Source organism: Staurois parvus, unplaced genomic scaffold (genome assembly GCF_062004578.1).
Source record: "Staurois parvus isolate SC_StPar_1 unplaced genomic scaffold, SC_StPar_1.0 ptg000827l, whole genome shotgun sequence".
NCBI lineage: Eukaryota > Metazoa > Chordata > Amphibia > Anura > Ranidae > Staurois > Staurois parvus.
Window position 1 is genome coordinate 2,726,892 of NW_028318623.1, and position 18,109 is coordinate 2,745,000.

Here is an 18,109-nt window from a genome sequence, read left to right on the forward strand (position 1 = left end):
CATAACAGAATAAAAGCTGTAAGGTAAAGCAGCCCTGCCTAGGGCCATTCCACGCAGTCCAAACCACACTTCCCCAGTGTGATCAATGCGCAGTGTGTAATATCAGCCTTACCAAGAGCTCAGAGTCAGCCTCTCTCTCCTCACTCAACAATTAGGACTAACAGACATAACAGACCCACACAAAATAAGTTCACCTAAAAAAAAGCTAAAAAAAAAAAAGAGGCTAAAATAGTTAACTACAAATATTTCATACATAAATCTGCACACATATAAGGCAAGGTTTTAGGGAGCAGGGAAGGATCCCCTTAGGTAGGCTTCCCTTTAATACCTGTTGCAATGTCTTCTTCTGCTTGCATACGAGTAGTGCACTTAAAGGAGTATTAAAGTGTTACTAAACCACGGACCCTGCATTCACTATATCTGGTCTCCCCGGACCCTGCATTCACTATATCCGGTCTCCCCAGACCCTGCATTCACTATATCTGATCTCCCCGGACCCTGCATTCACTATATCTGGTCTCCCCAGGCCCCGCATTCACTATATCCGGTCTCCCCAGACCCTGCATTCACTATATCTGATCTCCCCGGACCCTGCATTCACTATATCTGTAGGTCCATCATTTTAATTTCCATCAAACGATGGGGCATCCTTACATTCCTAACACATCACCCAGTTCATATCAGTATAGATATCCAGCAGGAGATTTCTCCCCATTGAGATCTGATGTGTTTTCAAAGTCTTCCTTTCATTTTATTGAGCAGTGTAAATGTTTGCTTTGGGATTTAATATTACTTTAAGGAATATTGTGTTATCCTATTTGCATGCCCATCCTTCAGGCTGGAGAGTGAAAGAACGGCAACAGGCTGAAAAAGACATTGCTCTGCTCACTCTGAGGTTGGTTTACTAAAGGCAATTGCAGTTGCTCCAGAGCAGGGGCGGACTGACCATTTGGAAACTCGGGCACTGCCCGAGGGCCTGGGGTCAGTAGTCTAGTTCTGGAGTTTTTTTGGGTCTGGAGAAGCTCACTGGAGAGTAACAGGAGGAAATTGGGGGAAAACTCTCCAGCTGTCCTATGGCGGCGTGAGTTCATACAGTCATGGCCAAAAATATTGGCACCTCTGCATTTCTTTTCGATAATGCACAAGAATATTGTTTCAATTACAATTGTTTCGGCATTCTCATGTTTATTTCTTTTGTTCGTATTGGTAGGACACAAGAAAGTGGAGAAACAAAAAGCCAAATCTGACACATTCCACTCAAAACCCCAACAATGGATTGGACACTCTCCAGTGAGGGACACTCTCCAGTGGGTCAGTAGGGGGCCCCATGAGATGCCCCTGGTACCTTTTTCATAGGCTTTTTTGAGTTTGGGCAAGGACACAGGGGCCCCATGATCCCCTATTGCCCGCTGACCCCATGAGTTGTCAGCCCTCCCCTGCTCCAGAGCTTAGTAAATGAGCAGAAGCTCTGCTGACTTCCATCATCCAATCATGTGCAAGCAAAAATGCTGTGTTTTTTTATTTTCCTTGCATGTGATTGGGTATTCTTGGCAAAGGGAAGCTTTACCTCATTTGCCAAGCTCTGAAGCAAATGCACTTGCAAAGTGTGCAGTCTATTTGCCTTTAGTAAATCAACCCCTCTTTTCTGTCTTCCTATCAAAGAATCCTATTGGTTACCATTGGCAGCACAGAATGTCATTACATAAATGAGACTAACCTTGCCTTTGACTTAATGAGAATTCATTAAAAGCATCCTAAAGTGCCTTTTGCACGAGAAGTAGAATATTTGGAGTTTATTTTTAGAGATGAGTTCTCCTTTTTACCCTTTGATTAAGCTGAAAAAGAGCATCACCTGGTCTGCCAGTATAAAATTCTGCTGATTTCCCCCCTAAAAATAGAAGCTCAACGCTCCAGACATATGGACTAGTAAAGGATTGGCGAGAGTACTGTGAGCATGTGCGCTCTGTTCCATTCTGACAAATTTGAGCTGAATTCCTGGCATAAGCAAACATAAAAAAAAAATCAATATATTTTCTATTTATCTGAGCACCCTCCTAGAGTAGTGTAGATTGTTAGGTAAATGTAGTAATCAGTGGAGCAGAGGTTGAATATTCAGCCCTGCTACGTGTCTCAGAGGCTGCTGCTGCTGATTGCTTCCCCCTGTATTCTAGAGGATTTTAGAATGATAGTCAGAGGAAGAACAGAGTGAGCAGCCTGAAAATGTATGGGATTCCAGCCAATCCTTAGGGAGCTGTGCCCAGAAGGTGGTAGGAGAGCCCATAAATATAGTCTGAGATCTGAGGCAGGAGGAGCAGAGTTTCGGTGTCCAGTTCTACTGGAGGAGACACCTGGGGGAAGATGTCTGAAGGTGTCTTTTAGAAGACATCGAAGACCCAGCTGGAGCCTTAGCTGAGCGGCCTATTTGCAAAGTCTAGTCCTGGAGTTTGTTTGGGTCTGGAGAAGCTCACTGGAGAGTACCAGGAGGAAATTGGGGGAAAAGTCTCCAGCCAGGGGCGGACTGACCATTTGGAAACCCAGGCACTGCCTGAGGGACGGGGTCAGTAGGGGGCCCCATGAGATGCCCCTGGTACCTTTTTGATAGGCTTTTTTGAGTTTGGGCAAGGACACAGGTCCCATGATCCCCTATTGCCCAGGGGCCCCATGAGTTGTCAGTCTGCCCCGTCTCCAGCTGTTTTATGGTGGTGTCAGTTCATACAGTCATGGCCAAAAATATTGGCAACTCTGCATTTCTTTTCGATAATGCACAAGAATATTGTTGCAATTACAATTGTTTTGGCATTCTCATGTTTATTTCTTTTGTTCGTATTGGTAGGATACAAGAAAGTGGAGAAACAAAAAGCCAAATCTGACACATTCCACTCAAAACCCCAACAATGGATTGGACAAGAATATTGGCACTCTTAGTTTAATATTTGGTAGCACAACCCATGGAAAAATAACAAAAAGTGATTGATTGCTGTAACCATCAATGAGTTTCTTCCACATCTACTGGAATTTTGGAACTCTTTTCTTTCGCCAACTGCTCCAGCTCTCTGATTGGAAGGGTACCTTTTCCCAGCTGTTGTTTTGAGATCTGTCCACAGGTGCTCTATGGGATTGAGATCTGGACTCATTGCTGTCCAGTTCAGTCCTCTCCAGCGCTTTGTCTGGCACCATTTTTGGGTGCTTTTTGATGTGTGCTTTGGGTCATTGTCCTGCTGTAAGACCCATGACGTCTGATGGAGACCCAACTTTCTGACACTGGGCCCTACACTGCATCCAAGAATTCTTTGGCAGTATTAAGATTCATAATGCCATGCACACGGTCAAAGACATCCAGTGCCTAAAGTAGCAAAGGAACCCCAAAACATCAGTGATCCTTCACCATGTTTGACGCCGGGACTGCATTCTTTTCTTTAAAGGCCTCATTTCTTTTTCTGAAAACAGTAGAATGATGGGCTTTACCAAAAACTTGTCATTTGTTTTGTCTGTCCACAGTACATTCTCCCAAAAGGATTTTGGCTTCCTCAGGTAAGTTTTGGCAAACTCCAATATGGATTTTTAATGTTTCTGTGTCAGCAGTGGTGTCCTCCTGGGTCTCCTACCATAGCGTCCCTTTTCATTCAGATAGCGACATACAGTGCGAGCCGACCGTAGTACCCTGTGCCTGAAGGTCAGCTTGGATTTGTCTGGAGGTTGATCAAGGTTCTTTACCCACCATTCAAACAATCCTTCATTGCAATCTTTCATCAATTTTTCTCTTTCGGTCACATCCAGGAAGATTAGCTACAGTACCATGGGCTGTAATCGTCTTGACAATGTTGCGCACAGTGGACACAGGAACATTAAGATCTCTGGAGATAGACTTGTAACCTTAAGATTGTCCATGCTTTTCCACAATTTTTGTTCTCAAATCCTCAGGCAATTCTTCGCTGCTCTTTCTCTTTTCCATGTTCCATGTGGCACACAGAACCACACAACAGAAAGGTTGAGGCAATTTTTCACCATTTTAACTGGTTGCCGGTGTGATTTCTATTTTGTCAGCACCTGGTAATTGATACAGATGAGTTTACGTACAAATTGCAGGAGCGTCACAAACCTGCAATGCAATTATTTCTTACAGTTTTAAGAAGGTGCCAATAATTTTGTCCAGTCCATATTTGGAATTTTGCATGGAATGTGTCAGATTTGGCTTTTTGTTTCTTCACTTTTTGTGTCATACCAATACAAATAAAAGAAACAAACACGAGAATGCTGAAACATTTGTAATTGCAACAATTTTCTGGGTGAAGTGGTCCATAAGCTGACAAGAAATGCAGGGGTGCCAATATTTTTGGCAATAACTGTATCTCCCTCACTGGAGAGTGCCCCGTGGATATCAGAAGGAGGCCGCTGATGATCCTGTGGCCATGCGAGTAAATGCCCCTGGTGCTGGCAGTTAGTGACAGTGAGTGTGCAGCGTTTGGTCTTTTGGGAAAATACTTACTCACCTGTCAGCATTAGAGATTCTGTGAGACGTTTTTGTGCAGCTCAGCAAGACAGAGTCCTCAAAGTGTGCAGTTCATCAATTTTAGGGTATCCCATGGTCCCCTCACCCTGTCCAAAGTTCAACATACCGATAAAAACCCTAAAAAAGACACCCCTAAACCGTTCCTTAGAGTGGAAGAGTGAGCAAAAAGCTTTGCGCCTGGCTGCATGTGCGCTAATTTGGGGGAAAAGCATCAGTTTAATCAGCGGCTCCTTAGAGGATGCGCTACATATCTATTTTGTAAGCAGTTATTAAAGGAGAACTCCAGTATAGGCAAAAAAATCACCCATTTGTACACCCCACTATACAAAATACTAAACAGTTAATAACATTTTGAAAATCCTTACCATTTAGAAGAAAAAATTGAATTTTCATGACCTCATCCCTGTGATTCAAAAGATAACAGCATCTGCTCTGCCAAGGAGGAAGTGTAACAGCCGGATTACATCACATCCTCTCCTCTCTCTCTCTGCAGAAAAAGGAAACTACAGTCCCCATCAAGCACAGGGAATTGTAGTGAATGTGGGTGGGTACATTAGGCCTGCACATGTTGGGTGTGTCGGAGAGTCTCGGGCCGCCCACCACAGGAAGTAGGGTTGAATGACATCACAGCTTCCTGGAGAAAGAACTACAGAAGGGATGTGCCAAGTGACCAGTGGCTGGGGGAATAGGAGGCATAGCAGCCACCACTCTTACAAACAGGAAACCAAAGAGAATGAATGGTTTGATTTGAAAATGAATATGCTATTTCAGAGTAACTACTGAGTGAACCAGGAGATGGATGACATATTCAGTGAAGGTAGGAAATCAGCAACAAGGACAAGGTCTCAAAGTTACTGATTACTAGAAGTTAGTTTTTTCTTTTAGCAGAAGAGACCTGCAAAAGTCTCTTTTGCAAAAACATTTTACCCAGATTAGAGGTAGATGCCAGGGACAATGTAATGTCTGAATGCGTTCCATCATCACTAGCTGCCCAGAGGCTAAAGAACAATATTGCGGGAACTGGAAGATGGCGGCAGGCACACTATGAGGAGGCGAGTAAACGTACCAAATTACAGCAGAGAGAACTGATGCTGCAGCATGTGAGTGTACAGTAGCTGTTTGTACACTCACAGACTGCCGTGCCAGCCACCCCAGTATCCCTGATCACTGCCCCAGTGTAATGTAAATAAAATATTCAGCCAGTCCCTGTGCCAGTGCTCAGAAAAACACCACCATACCAATGTCCTGATCACCCCATATACCATACCAATGTCCTGATCACTGCCATATGCCATACCAGCATCCTGATCACTGTCATACCCAATACCAGCATCCTGATCACCACCATACACCATACCAGCGCCCTGATCACTGCCATACCAGCATCCTGATCACTGTCATATCCCATACCAGCATCCTGATCACTGCCATACCAGCATCCTGATCACTGCCATATACCATACCAGCGCCCTGATCACTGCCATACCAGCATCCTGATCACTGTCATACCCCATACCAGCATCCTGATTACCACCATACCAGCATCCTGATCACTGTCATACCCAATACCAATGTCCTGATTACCACCATACCAGCATCCTGATCACTGCCATACCAGCATCCTGATCACTGTCATACCCAATACCAATGTCCTGATCACTTCCATACCAGCATCCTGATCACTGTCATACCCAATACCAATGTCCTGATCACTTCCATACCAGCGTCCTGATCACTTCCATACCAGCATCCTGATCACTTCCATACCCCATACCAGCATACTGATTACCACCATACCAACACCATGATCACTGCCCTATGCCATACCAGCACCCTGATCAACATCATACGCCATATTATTTATTTATTTCAGGTACTTATATAACGCTGTGAATTTTACACAGCACTTTACATATATATTGTACATTCACATTAGTCCCTAACCCTCAAGGGGCGTACAATCTAAGGTCCCTAACTCACATTCATATACAGGGGCCAGTTTAGACAGGATCCAATTAACCTACCAGCATGTCTTTGGAGTGTGGAAGGAAACCGGAGTACCCGGAGGAAACCCACGTAGGCACAGGGAGAACATGAAAACTCCAGGCAGGAGGTGCTGTGGCTGGGATTTGAACCAATGACCCCTAGTACTGCCAGGCAGAAGGGCTTATCATTTAGCCACTGTGCTGCCCAATACTAGCCCATACTAGCCCATACTACTACTACATACTACTACATACATACATAATACTGCCCATACTAGTGCTCTGATCATTGCCATACCCCATTTCAGAGTCCTGATCATGGCCATACAGCCTGTGAGTGTACACTGCCTATCAGGCTACTTGTACACTCACAGACTGCTGTGCCAGCCACCCCAGTATCCCTGATCACTACCCCCATGTAATGTAAATACAAAATGCAGCCAGCCCCTGTCACCTGTGCCAGTGCTCACAAAAACACCACCATACTCCATACCAATGTCCTGATCACCGCCATACACCATACCAATGTCCTGATCACCGCCATACACCATACCAATGTCCTGATCACCGCCATACCCCATACCAGCACCCTGATCATTGCCATACCCCATATCAGCACCCTGATCATTGCCATACCCCATACCAGCGTCCTGATCATTGCCATACCCCATACCAGCGCCCTGATCATTGCCATACCCCATATCAGCACCCTGATCATTGCCATACCCCATATCAACACCCTGATCATTGCCATACCCCATACCAGCACCCTGATCATTGCCATACCCCATACCAGCATCCTGATCATTGCCATACCCCATACCAGCACCCTGATCATTGCCATACCCCATATCAGCACCCTGATCATTGCCATAAAGCCTGTGAGTGTATACTGCCTATCAGGCTACTTGTACACTCACAGACTGCTGTGCCAGCCACCCCAGTATCCCTGATCACTGCCCCAGTGTAATCTAAATAAAAAATGCAGCCAGCCTGTCACCTGTGCCAAAAAAAAACCTAGCGGTGATCAAATACCACGAAAAGAAAGCTCTATCTGTCTAAAAAAAGAATAAAAATGTCATATGGGTGCAATGTTGCATGAGTAATTGTCACTCAAAGTGTGATAGCGCTGAAAGCTGAAAATTGGCCTGGACTGGAAGGGGGTGAAAGTGTCCGGACTGGAAGTGTTTTTAATATGGGTGAAGTTTTTACACTTTTAAAAAAGGTAGAATATGGCTTTAATACTACTTTTATAGAATATGTAAACCCAACATTTCATATTCCTGATCTGTGCCTGCTGTACCATGTACTTGAATGAAAAAGTCTCCTGTCCTCTTTGTATTGCTTCCTTTGTGTGAAATCCCTGGTGTTTCTGACAGTCCCTCTGCTTTTCTATTAAAAACTGACCCCACTGAGTTCCCAGCATACAGCGTGGTCAGTTCTCTAGCTGTGCTGGGAACTCAGCCTGCTCTCCTCCAATGATCAGACTTGTCCTGAAGCGCCCCCCCCGCATAGCCATTCACTGGGAAGATCCTTGTGATGCTGTTTCTCCTCCCCCTGCTCTTATGCAGCTAAGAACAGAGGGTATGTGATCACTTATAAAAAAGGGGATAAAAAGGTATTTATAATGTCTCTATATCTAACAGGGGGTGAACGTGTCCAGACTTAAAGTGTTTTTAAAATGGGTGCAGTTTTGACATTTTTAAAAAAGGTAGAATATGGCTTTAATACTACTTTTAAAGAATATGTAAACCCAACATTTCATATTCCTGATCTCTGCTGCCATGTACTTGAATGAAAACATCTTCTGTCCTCTTTGTGTTGCTTCCTTTGCGTAAAATCCCTGGTGTTTCTGACAGTCCCTCTGCGTTTCTATTAAAAACTGACCCCACTAGGCATGAGAGCACAGTGTGGTAAGTTCTCTAGCTGTGCTGGAAACTCAGCCTGCTCTCCTCCAATGATCAGACTTGTCCTGACACGCCCCCCCCGCCCAGCCATTCATTGGGAAGATCCTTGTGATGCTGTTTCTCCTCCCTCTTTATAACGTCTCTATATCTAACAGGGGCAAACGTGTTCAGACTTGACGTGTTTTTAAAATGGGTAGACTATGGCTTTAATACTACTTTTAAAGAATATGTAAACCCAACATTTCATATTCCTGATCTCTGCTGCCATGTACTTGAATGAAAACATCTTCTGTCCTCTTTGTGTTGCTTCCTTTGCGTAACAATCCCTGGTGTTCCTGCCCGTCCCTCTGCTTTTCTATTAAAAACTGACCCCACTGAGTTCCCAGCATACAGCATGGTCAGTTCTCTAGCTGTGCTGGGAACTCAGCCCGCTCTCCTTCAATGATCAGACTTGTCCTGACACGCCCCCCCCTGCACAGCCATTCACTGGGAAGATCCTTGTGATGCTGTTTCTCCTCCCCCAGCTCTTATGCAGCTGAGAACAGAGGGTATGTGATCACTTATAAAAAAAGGGAATAAAATAAAATATAATGTCTCTATATCTAACAGGGGGCGAACGTGTCCAGACTTAAAGTGTTTTTAAAATGGGTGCAGTTTTGACATTTTTAAAAAAGGTAGAATATGGCTTTAATACTACTTTTAAAGAATATGTAAACCCAACATTTCATATTCCTGATCTCTGCTGCCGTGTACTTGAATGAGAACATCTTCTGTCCTCTTTGTGTAAAATCCCTGGTGTCTCTGACAGTCCCTCAAATTTTCTATTAAAAACTGACCCCACTGAGTTCCCAGCACACAGCGTGGTCAGTTCTCTAGATAGACTATGGCTTTAATATTACTTTTAAAGAATACGTAAACTCAACATTTCCTATTCCTGATCTGTGCCTGCTGTACCATCTACTTGTATGTAAAAGTCTCCTGTTCTCTTTGTATTGCTTCCTTTGTGTGAAATCCCTGGTGTTTCTGACCGTCCCTCTGCTTTTCTATTAAAAACTGACCCCACTAGGCATGAGAGCACAGCGTGGTCAGTTCTCCAGCCGTGCTGGAAACTCAGCCTGCTCTCCTCCAATGATCAGACTTGTCCTGACACCCCCCCCCCCGCACAGCCATTCACTGGGAAGATCCTTGTGATGCTGTTTCTCCTCCCCCAGCTCTTATGCAGCTGAGAACAGAGGGTATGTGATCACTTATAAAAAAGGGGAAAAAAAGGTATTTATAATGTCTCTATATCTAAACACAAATGTTTCGTCTTTCATTTCTATTTTAAACTGAAGGGGTTGTTTTACGAGGTGAGGGTTTGCAATCACTTTACGGATGACAGATGCCTTTTTTGAACTGCATAGATATTTCTTCAGCTGTGCCTTTTTGTAGCAGCAGTAGCTCACACTTTCACCCAGAGCATTCCTCAACAGCAAATAAAAAAAAAATTCCAGTAGTGTGGCAAATGAACACTAGAGAGAGCTGTGCAATACTCCAAGAGAGGTGCAGCACACAGAACAAAAGCATGGAGAGACAAGAATGAGCATCCAAGGCGAGCGGATCGTGGCAGCGTTGCAAGGCAGCCTCTAGAGATCACAAGCACCTTTCCAAGGATACAACCTGCCAGCAGGGAGGGAGCAGGACCAGGGACAGCTACTCTAGGGTGGGGGGAGAGCCAGCCTCTCTCATCTGGAAGAGGGGGAGAAGGCTCTTGGGATGCCAAAGGACCCAGACAAAGCACTCCAAGGAATTTGGGCAGAAAAATGACTTTTTTATTTTTTTTTTTTAGGTATTTAGTCGCCTCATTGCTATGATGTGTTAGACAAGGAAAATATCCCTGCAAGGATGCACATGATGCTGCAGGGTTGATGCTGGAGATTGCAAACCAGGAGACAGCAAGCCAGACCTTGTGAGTGGGAGGAAGACGGTGTATCCCACCGCCACATCCAAGCTGGGAGCAGCCAGACTGCTGCTTGCAGTGATCCTGGACTGAGTGCTTGGAGGAGTAGGACTCTGGGATAGATTGGCTTCGGAGGAGGGACATCTAGGGATTTGCGGAGGGGATCAGGTGAAGATGTCCAGCAAAAGAGCGCGGTGACCGGCCTGCAGCACTGGGTCCTCACTCCTGTCCGCACACTGCCAGCAATCCAGCAGGTAGGACTCAGCAATGCACCCCAGTATGAGGTCAGCTCTGGCATCGTCTGCCATTCATGCCAATACTGAAAAGCCTTGTTGTTGCATGCCTTAATATCTTTTATTATATGAATGCAAGAGGGTCATAAATATGGATTTTTGTTGGTGTCAGTAGTCAACGGTTGGCTTGCATTCCTTAATCAGTTGGGGAACCACAAGATCCAGCAAGCCTTGCAACCCAGGTCCAAGAGGGTCATAATTATGGCTTTCCTGGGTGCCATTGGTCAATGGTTGGCCTGCATTCCTTAATCAGTTGGGGAACCACAAGATCCAGCAAGCCTTGCAACCCAGGTCCAAGAGGGTCATAATTATGGCTTTCCTGGGTGCCATTGGTCAACGGTTGGCCTGCATTTCTTAATCGGTTGGGGAACCACAAGATCCAGCAAGCCTTGCAGCCCAGGTCCAAGAGGGTCATAATTATGACTTTCGTGGGTGCCATTAGTCAACGGTTGGCCTGCATTTCTTAATTGGTTGGGAACCATAATATCCAGCAAGCCTTGCAGCCCAGGTCCAAGAGGGTCATAATTATGGTTTTCCTGGGTGCCATTGGTCAACGGTTGGTCTGCATTTCTTAATTGGTTGGGGAACCATACTATCCAGCAAGGTTTGCAGCCCAGGTCCGAGAGGGTCATAATTATGGCTTTCCTGGGTGCCATTGGTCAACGGTTGACCTGCATTTCTTAATTGGTTGGGGAACCACAAGATCCAGCAAACCTTGCAGCCCAGGTCCAAGAGGGTCATAATTATGGCTTTTCTGGGTGCCATTGGTCAATAGTTCTAGTATTCCTTAATTGATTGGGAAACCACAATATTCAGCAAGCCTTGCAACCCAGGTCCATGGGTGCAAGTGGGTCATAATTATGGCTTTTCTGGGTGTTAATTGATTAAGGAACAGCAAGTTCCAGCAAGCCTTGAAACCCAGATCCATGGTTTACAAGAGGGTCATAATTATGGCCTTTCTGGGTGCCATTGGTCAATAGTTCTTGTATTTCTTAATTGATCGGGGAACCATAAGACCCAGCAAGCTGTGCAACTCAGTTCCATGGTTTGCAAGAGGGTCATAACTATGACTTTTCAGGGTGTCATTGGTCAACAGTTCTTGTATTCCTTAATTGATTGAGGAACCACAAGATCCAGCAAGCTTTGCAACTCAGGTCCATGATTTGCAAGAGGGTCATAACTATGACTCTTCTGGGTGTCATTGGTCAATAGTTCTTGTATTCCTTAATTGATCGTGGAACCACAAGATCCAGCAAGCTTTGCAACCCAGGTCCATGGGTGCAAGTGGGTCATATTTCTGGCTTTTCTGGGGGTCAGTTGTTTGGGGAATGGCAAGTTCCAGCAAGCTTTGCAACTCAGGTCCATAGGTTACAAGAGGGTCATAATTATGGCTTTTCTGGGTGTCATTGGCTAACAGTTCTTGTATTCCTTAATTGATCGGGGAACCACAAAATCCAGCAAGCTTTGTAACCCAGGTCCATGATTTGCAAGAGGGTCATTAATATGGCTTTTCTGGGTGTCAGCGATCAACAGTTGACTTGTATTCCTTAATTGATTGGGGAACCACTACTTCCAGCAAGCCTTGCAACCCAGGTCCATGGGATGCAAGAGGGTCATAATTATGACTTTTCAGGGTGTCATTGGTCAACAGTTCTTGTATTCCTTAATTGATTGCAGAACCACAAGATCCAGCAAGCTTTGCAACCCAGGTCCATGGGTGCAAGTGGGTCATAATTATGGCTTTTCTGGGGGTCAGTTATTTGGGGAATGGCAAGTTCCAGCAAGCTTTGCAACTCAGGTCCATAGGTTGCAAGAGGATCATATTTATGGCTTTTCTGGGTGTCATTGGTTAACAGTTATTATATTCCTTAATTGATTGAGGAACCACAAAATCCAGCAAGCCTTGCAACTCAGGTCCATGGTTTGCAAGAGGGTCATAACTATGACTTTTCTGGGTGTCATTGGTCACAGTTCTTGCATTCCTTAATTGATTGCAGAACCACAAGATCCAGCAAGCCTTGTAACCCAGGTCCATGGGTGCAAGTGGGTGATTAATATGGCTCTTCTGGGTGTCAGCGATCAACAGTTGACTTGTATTCCTTAATTGATTGGGGAACCACTACTTCCAGCAAGCCTTGCAACCCAGGTCCATGGGATGCAAGAGGGTCATAATTATGGCTTTTCTGGGTGTCATTGGCTAACAGTTCTTGTATTCCTTAATTGATTGCAGAACCACAAGATCCAGCAAGCTTTGCAACCCAGGTCCATGGGTGCAAGTGGGTCATAATTATGGCTTTTCTGGGGGTCAGTTGTTTGGGGAATGGCAAGTTCCAGCAAGCTTTGCAACTCAGGTCCATAGGTTACAAGAGGGTCATAATTATGGCTTTTCTGGGTGTCATTGGCTAACAGTTCTTATATTCCTTAATTGATTGGGGAACCACAAGATCCAGCAAGCTTTGTAACCCAGGTCCATGGGTTGCAAGAGGGTCATTAATATGGCTTTTCTGGGTGTCAGCGATTAACAGTTGACTTGTATTCCTTAATTGATTGGGGAACCACTAGTTCCAGCAAGCCTTGCAACCCAGGTCTATGGCTGAAGTCAAAATAGACCATACCTGCCCCTCCTTATGTAAGCAAATTGTTGACTACTCCTCCTATGTATGTCTGATGACCAAATTTACAGTATATTGAGTACACATGTGTACGGGTTGGTGCAGCTGGAGGAGGAACCACTCATTGCTTGGTGGGCATTGTAATTCTCCAGCGGCTGTGGGTTGGTTTGATACAAATCTCAGCTCCATTCACCTGCGCTGATTCAGTATAATCATCGATGTTGCAAAGTTTGGTAATACATAGCAAGTGATAAGACACAATGGGAATGGGAATGGGAGTGGGGTGGGGATTTACTAAAACTGGAGCATTCAGAATCTGGTGCATGGTAGCCAATCGGCTTCTAACTTCAGCTGGTTCAATTAAGCTGTGTCCAGAAATGTAATCGCATGGGCGAGAACTCCCATGCAATGCGATTCAGGTGTGGATTTAAAAAAAGATCCTGCTTTTTGGTGCGGATCTGATGTGATTTGAGCCATACAGAATGTATGGCTTAAATCGCACCGCACAGACATTTGCATGTAATTCATTCGGTGTGCTGCACCGCCTGGTGTGAACCTGGAAGCCGTTTGGATACTATGCACAGCTGCGCCAGACTCTGTGTGCACCAGATTTAGTAAATCTCCCCCAATGTTTCACTGATCTGACCACTGTCAGCTCACCTGGTTGGTTGCCATAGCCTGGCAGTTTACATTAATTTTAGGCTAAAGATCACTACACATGTTACAATCTGTTTGTACAATCTACTTTAGATCTTCCAACAGCCAAGGGCGTATTTACCACAAGGCAAACAAGGCATTTGCCTAGGGTGGCATTTTTCAGGGGGGCAGCACTCCAAAAAAAGGGACAGAAAAAACAGAAGAGGGGACACATGCGGCATGGGGACCAGTTGGGATCCAGGAGAGGCTGTGGGCTGCTTGATGGTGTCTGCAGAGCCCGACTTTCGTTCCCAGGAGCTGTGAAGGTGAGTGTCCTCCTCTCTCTCGCCGGGGGGGGGAGGGGGATATGTGTTTAGTGGAAGGCTCCCTTGGGTGGGGGGGCAAGGGAGTTGTTGGTCAATATCAGGTTTTCTCCGCGGGGGGGCATTAGATTTTCGTGTCGCCTAGGGGAGCACAAAATCTAAATACACCATTGATTGCCAACAGATATCCAGTGCAAGGGCCTGGCTGATTGGATTCAAATTGGATAGTATATTACAGAGATTGTGAGATGAGATTGTAACATGTATGGTATCCCTGAGCCCAGGTTCACACTACGCGGTGCAGCACACCGAATGAATTACCTGCAAATGTCTGTGCGGTGCGATTTCAGAAATACATTTCGTATGGCTCAAATCGCATCGCATCCGAGCCAAAAAGCAGGATCCTTTTTTAAATCCGCACCTGAATCGCATTGCATGGGAGTTCTCACCCATGCGGAGCCATTTTTGGGAATCGCATTGCGTTTTGCAATCTGTTTCGGGGTGTCATTCATTTATGATTGATACCCACACCAGATCGTATGAACACGATGCGATTGCAATGTGGTGCTGGACAGGGGCGGACTGACAACGCATGGGACCCCCCGGGCAATAGGGGATCATGGGGCCCCTGTGTCCTTGCCCAAACTCAAAAAAGCCTATGAAAAAGGTACCAGGGGCAGCTCATGGGGCCCCCTACTGACCTCGGGCCCTCGGGCAGTGCCCGAGTGCTCGAATGGTCAGTCCGCCCTTGCTGCTGGAAACACACAGGATTGGTGTGAATCGGGTCTTATGCCCCGTACACACTATAAGAAAATCGTACGAAAATTTTCATACAAGGACCGATCGTCCGATAATCGGATCGTTAGTACACAGCTTTTGAGAGCCGATCACGACAATTCGTACGACAATATCCGAAGGGACAAGCGCAAAATTTTTTTTTCGTACAATACCAGATCGTGCGATTTTCATTTAATCAGCATAGTAGTCGTCTGAAAATACAATACAAATACAACGCAATACATGACATCACTTTCAAAATTCTTTTCTTTCATAGGAGAATTTTCGTATCTTTAGTAACCTTTTCACTTTCGATGTGAGACTAGCAGGCGAAAAAAAAAAACGTCCGATCGTTCGTCCGATATTGTCATCGTGTGTACGGGGAATTAAAGATGCATAATCATTTATTGATTTACTAAATCTGGTTCAGCTGTACATAGCAGCCAATCAGCTTCTAACTCCAGCTTCTTCAGTAAAGTTTTGACAATAAAACCTGGAAGCTGATTGGTTTCTATGCAGAGCTGCCCCAGATTTAGTTTTCTCAGGGTTTTAATCCGTTAGCCCCATAGTGCTGGATCGCCGACCTCGGCATATCGCACTGTTTGCTTTTACTTTCACAGAACTTTATTGAAATGTTAACAGTAACATTTCTATTCACTGCCGTGGCGTTGCAAGGCGGTGGGTTACGGCGCAACATGCCGCGCTGAAAAAAATAGTACTGCACACTGGATTTTTATTCTGCGCACATCACAGCAATGCAACGGTGTGAACTGACCGCGTAGGAAACAAGGCATTGTGGGTTGTCTGTGCGTTGGGGTTGTGTCAAAAATAGCTGCCGCCATAGCCTCAATGCATCTGATGTGAATGAGCCCCTATTCTAGGTTACGTGCCGGTCGAGAATGCAAGCCCAACTTGCAGGCAAAACACTTTGCTCTATAGCAGATGCACAGGGGCAGGGGCGGACTGACCATTGGGGAACTCAGGCACTGCCCGAGGGCCCGGGGTCAGTAGGGGGCCCCATGAGTTGTCCCTGGTACCTTTCATAGGCTTTTTTGGGTACGGTTTGAGTGTGGGCAAGGACACAGGGGCCCCATGATCCCCTATTGCCCGGGAGCCCCATGATTTGTCAGTCCACCCCTGCGCAGGGGTGCCCTTAAATCTCAATGGCACCCAGTGCCGGGACAAAGTTATTTAGAACCAAGGGCGGACATGCCAAATTGCACCCCCCCCCAAAGATGTTTGAGCATTATGTGTCAGCCAAAATCCCCTCCCCCCCAAAAAAAACTAAGCAAGCACTAATCTGCATTCCCTAAGCATAAATTCCCCCTCCCCAGCGCAGATCCCCACTGCTGAAATCCCCCCCAGCACAATTCTCTGCCCCCCTCAGCACAAATCCTCTCTCTACCCATTTCCTCCCAGCACAAATGCCCCTCTCAAAAAAAATTTCCTCCCTAGCACGAATCCCCTCTCAAATTTCCCCTTTTAGAACAAATCCCCTTCAATCATTCTTACTAGCACAAATCCCCTCCCTCCTAAGAAAAAAAAAATCCCTCCTAGCACAAATCCCCTACCCCCCACCAATATCACCTTTTTTAGCACAAACCCCCCAAAATCCCCCCCCCAGCACAAATCCCCTCTCAAATTTTACCTTTTAGCACAAATCCCCCTCAGTCATCCTTCCTAGCACAAATCACCTCCCCCCTATAAAAAAAAATCCCTCCTAGTACAAATCCCCTACCCCCCCCCCACTAATATCACCTTTTTAGCACAAATCCCCCCCCCCACCAGCACAAATCCCCTCTCAAATTCTACCTTTTAGCACAAATCCCCCTCAGTCATCCTTGCTAGTACAAATCCCCTCCCTCCTAAAAAATTCCCTCCTAGCACAAATCCCCTACCCCCCCCCCCACCAATGTCACCTTTTTTAGCACAAACCCCCCAAAATCCCCCCCAGTACAAATCCCCTCTCAAATTCAACCTTTTAGCACAAATCCCCCTCAGTCATCCTTGCTAGCACAAATCACCTCCCTCCTAAGAAAAAAAAAAATTACTTCCTAGCACAAATCCCCTACCCCCCACCAATATCATGTTTTTTTTAGCACAAACGCCCCAAAATACCCCCCAGCACAAAACTCCTCTCAAATTCTACCTTTTAGCACATCCCTCTCAGTCATCCTTACTAGCACAAATCCCCTCCCCCCTATAAAAAAAAAATTCCCTCTTACTACAAATCCCCTACCCCCTCACCAATATCACCTTTTTAGCACAAACCCCCCAAAATCCCCCCCAGCACAAATCCCCTCTCAAATTCCCCTTTTTAGCACAAATCTCCCTCAGTCATCCTTACTAACACAACCCCCCCCCCCATAAACAAAATCCCTTCTAGTACAAATCCCCTACCAATGTCACCTTTTTTTTAGCACAAACCCCCCAAATCTCCCTCCTAGCACAAATCCTCTTTCCCCCCTCTCCCAACACAAATCCCTATAATTCACCACTCCTAGCACACCTCGCCAAATTTACCCTCCTAGAACAAATCTTACCCCCTGCCACCCCCTACATTCCCCCTCCTAACACACATCCCCTCCCTCATCTCCTTGTGGTGCCCCACCCCCCAAATCTCACATGATACCACAGTGCCCAGGGCAGCTGTCCCTCCTACCCACCCCTTGCCCTGATGGCATCCCCATGCATCAAAGAAATACCCCTTGCATCAAAGAAACACGCACAAAACTAAACGCTGCTGTAGCACCAAGCATTTCCATGCAACGCGTTTTTAAAAAATGGTCGGGGACTTCTTTCCCCATGTTTCTCGCGAGTACAGCAGCTGCCGTGCCAATGATGCAAATGCGCATGCACAAGTCTGAAGCTAGCCTTAGATCTACCAACAACTACTGTATGTAGTGTAAGGGCCATGCTGATTGGATAATAAATGATTGGATAGCTTAGGTGGGTCCTCCTACTACATAGTACTGAAAAAAGAGATATTTAAGTACCTGAAATAAATAAATAAAATCCAACCCAATGGTAGACTTTAGGTGCAATATGCAACAAACTGAAAAAAAAAGGTATATAAGTACCTGAAATAAATAAATAAAATCCAACCCAAAGGTAGACTTTAGGTCCA

General features: G+C 45.6%; 1 protein-coding gene across 1 annotated transcript in view; it reads left to right on the forward strand.

The window, feature by feature from the left end:
- The first annotated feature begins 10,007 nt into the window (after window positions 1–10,007).
- SHANK1 (SH3 and multiple ankyrin repeat domains 1) overlaps window positions 10,008–18,109 on the forward strand; it is a 724,545-nt gene continuing 716,443 nt past the window's right edge. The window contains exon 1 of the mRNA XM_089655187.1: window positions 10,008–10,595. The gene's annotated coding sequence lies outside the window, so the exon portion shown is untranslated. The remainder of the gene's footprint in view (window positions 10,596–18,109) is intronic.